Here is a 3,601-nt window from a genome sequence, read left to right on the forward strand (position 1 = left end):
AGAACATCACCAGGGCAGATATGTGACCCTGGCTTCTCTGTCTCTCTCCATGTCTCTGTGTGATGTAACAATCTGTACAACTTTGGGTGTATCTGAGAGCATTCTAGCACCCACAAAAGTGGGGAAACACACTGCAGTATGGACCCATAGAGAGTCGAATTGGGGTGCCATGTACCTAGGGTGGAGGGCTCAGACCAAGGTTCTTCAAGGACCTGCAGTTTCCTGAGAGGCACCAGGCACCTGCTGAGCAAGGACTGACTCTGCAGACCAGTTTCCAGCCTTTGGGGAGGGTCCCCCCATCCTGCCTATATATTTGGAGACCCCCATTAAACTTTGAGCCTTGATCTGAGTGCTCCATCTTAGGTGGAGGGGATTATGGCTAACACAGGAGTTCCTGCTCAAAGTCTGGGAGAGGAACTTCCTATTGGTCGATGTCAAGTTCCTGCCAGGTGGCATGGCACCCCAATAAGTCTCTCTACATGAACCATCCACACATCTTCCATCTGTATCCGCCCATGGTTGATAAGTCTCACCCACTCCTGCTCATTTCTTATTTCCTTCCCTCTTATGTTGGAGGCAGTTCTAGGTTAAGTTCCCACCTCACTGCTCCCCGCACCCCCCAGAGTCAGGATCCACTTTGCAGGTCCACCTCAAGCTTCCTCACTTCTTCCTCAGGCTGGATTTGACTTAAGGGACGAGAAAGAGGATGGAGGCATTTTGGGTTCTGCTGACGTCACTGGGAGGACAGCATGGCACTGAACTGATCCGGATGAGAAAGCCCAGGGTTGGTGTTGGGTGGTTTAGGATGCACAGGCTCTGGATTGCAGATAAGGGGAAGATATTTTGAGCTTAGGAGAGCGGTGGCATGGAGATGGGTGGATGTGGCTGATCATAAGCCCCAAGCCTGGGTAGGGTTGCCAGGGAACAAGGGGGATAGGACCTCACCTGACAGACACTCTTGGGGATAGATGAGTTGCTCTGCATGCAGAGCGAGGAAAGAGCGAGCCTTGGAAGATCATAGGAACGGCCTTCTCAGGCGAGGTGCTCGCTCACTGGTTAGTCCTGCTTTCTCTCTGACTGCAGATTCTGAGCACATGTGTGTGTGTATATGTGTGTGTGTGTGTGTGTGTGTGTATGTATATATGTGTGTGTATGTATGCCTACCTTGGGTGTCAATCTTCATGTACCATTCTCTCTCTCTCTCTCTCTCTCTCTCTCTCTTTCTTTCTCCCCCTCTCTCTTTCCAACCTTGGGCTCTAGGAATTGAACTCAGGCCCTCCTGCATGCACAGTAAGTACGTTAATAACAGAGTCATCTCTCCAGCTTTCCAATGTAGACTCCAGGAAGTGCCTTTTTCTTAAATATGTACGTTTCACTGGAAAAAGTGCTGCTTGATATCAGTTGTTTTTGTAACTTTGAGGCAGGGTTGGCCGCTCACCCATTTAATGCACTTCTGTGACTGATTTCATACCAAGGCCTTAGGTGTGGTTTGAAGGTGAAGGGCCCCTCCAAGCCTCATACTTTGGCCACTTGGTCCCCAGCTATGGTGTGACTTTGTGAGGTTCTGGAGACTTTGGGGTATGGGGCCCAGCTAGAGGCAGGAGGGTACTGGAGGAGGAGCCTCAGGGGATTGTTACTCCTACGTCCTGTCACAGTTTTGTGCGTCTTGAGCCATCATGACATAAACTTTGGTCATGTGTTCCTGTGCCTTGGTCTGAGTGAAACCTGGAGCCAAACCAAATCTTAAACTGTTTCTGTCAGGTGTTACATTGTTGCTGCAGTGGTACAAAGTCACTGTGTTAATTTTTTATATAGTTTTCTCTGTCCTTACCAGGAGTAGAAAAGCCGGATTACAAAGGCCACCCATTAGTTTAGGGCTATGGAGGCCCTTGGGTGCCTTTGGACCCTCTCTCCATTTTACCATGATTTCTCAACTTCAAAATAAGAGATGAGTTAGGCTCCTTGCTTTCCTGGTGACATGAGTCCTCCAGGCCTGTGGCCTGGCCTCTGGCTGAGGCAGGATCTGCCCAACTGTGCAGGCCTCCCACAGTAGACATGCCTCACACTGCATCTGCTGCCTGGCTGCTCTAGGGTATTATTAGGATGCCCTCAAAGGCAATTAAAAGCAAGCTAATCTTTTTTTTTTTCAGATTTATTTATTTTATGTAAATGAGTACACTCTGTCACACCAGAAGAGGGCATCAGATCCCATTACAGATAGTTGTGAGCCACCATGTGGTTGCTGGGAATTGAACTCAGGACCTCTGGAAGAGCAGTCAGTACCCTCCAACCCCAAGCTGTTCTTTTTTAAAATTAATGTTTCTCTTTTAGGTAATTGTGGTGGTTTGGATAAGAATGCTCCCCTTCTCCTTTCCCCTCCCCTCCCCCTTCTCCCTTCCCCTCCCCCCACTCTGACCCATAGGCCCCTTCCCCCTTCCCCCCTCCCCCTTCCCCTCCCCCCACTCTGACCCATAGGCCCCTTCCCCCTTCCCCCCTCCCCCTTCCCCTCCCCCCACTCTGACCCATAGGCCCCTTCCCCCTTCCCCCCTCCCCCTTCCCCTCCCCCCACTCTGACCCATAGGCCCCTTCCCCCTTCCCCCCTCCCCCTTCCCCTCCCCCCACTCTGACCCATAGGCCCCTTCCCCCTTCCCCCCCTCCCCCTTCCCCTCCCCCCACTCTGACCCATAGGCCCCTTCCCCCCTTCCCCCCTCCCCCTTCCCCTCCCCCCACTCTGACCCATAGGCCCCTTCCCCCTCCCCCCTCCCCCTTCCCCTCCCCCCACTCTGACCCATAGGCCCCTTCCCCCTTCCCCCCTCCCCCTTCCCCTCCCCCCACTCTGACCCATAGGCCCCTTCCCCCTTCCCCCCTCCCCCTTCCCCTCCCCCCACTCTGACCCATAGGCCCCTTCCCCCTTCCCCCCCTCCCCCTTCCCCTCCCCCCACTCTGACCCATAGGCCCCTTCCCCCTTCCCCCCTCCCCCTTCCCCTCCCCCCACTCTGACCCATAGGCTCCTGTGTCTGACTGCTGACTCATCAGGGAGCTGCACTGCTTGAGAAGGATTAGGAGGTGTGGCCTTTTAGGAGTAGGTGTGGCCTTGTTGAAGGAAGCATGTCACTGTGGGTAGGTTTGAGATTTCCAAAGCCCAAGCCAGGTGCACTACATTTCTCCCCCTGCTGCCTGTGGACCTGGATGTGGGTTCTCACCGGTTTCTCCAGCTCCATGCCTGCCTGCACGCTGCCATGCCCCGCATCATGATCATGGACAGAACCTCTGAAACCGTAAAGAAGCCCTAATCAAGCATTTTATTTTACAGGAGTTACTTTGGTCTTAGTGTCTCTTCACAGCAGTTGAAAGGTGACCATGACAGTAATGAAGACACAACAGGGCCTTGTGTGGCCTTGATCGGAATCTGCATGTTAAGTGGTGTTTATTCTTACTTATCTCTGACTTCCTGTCTGTTTTGGTTGCTTAACTCTCGCCAAGGTGAAGACCAGTCCAGCCCTTCACTGCCTCACCTCTGAGGGCCTCCAGGCATGGTTTCTGAGACCTTCCCACTCTTGAAGCTTTCTGATTGGTCCTGCCCTTCTCAACTCTAGGAAGC

The sequence above is a fragment of the Apodemus sylvaticus genome, chromosome 6, assembly GCF_947179515.1.
Source record: "Apodemus sylvaticus chromosome 6, mApoSyl1.1, whole genome shotgun sequence".
NCBI classification, from domain to species: Eukaryota; Metazoa; Chordata; class Mammalia; order Rodentia; family Muridae; genus Apodemus; species Apodemus sylvaticus.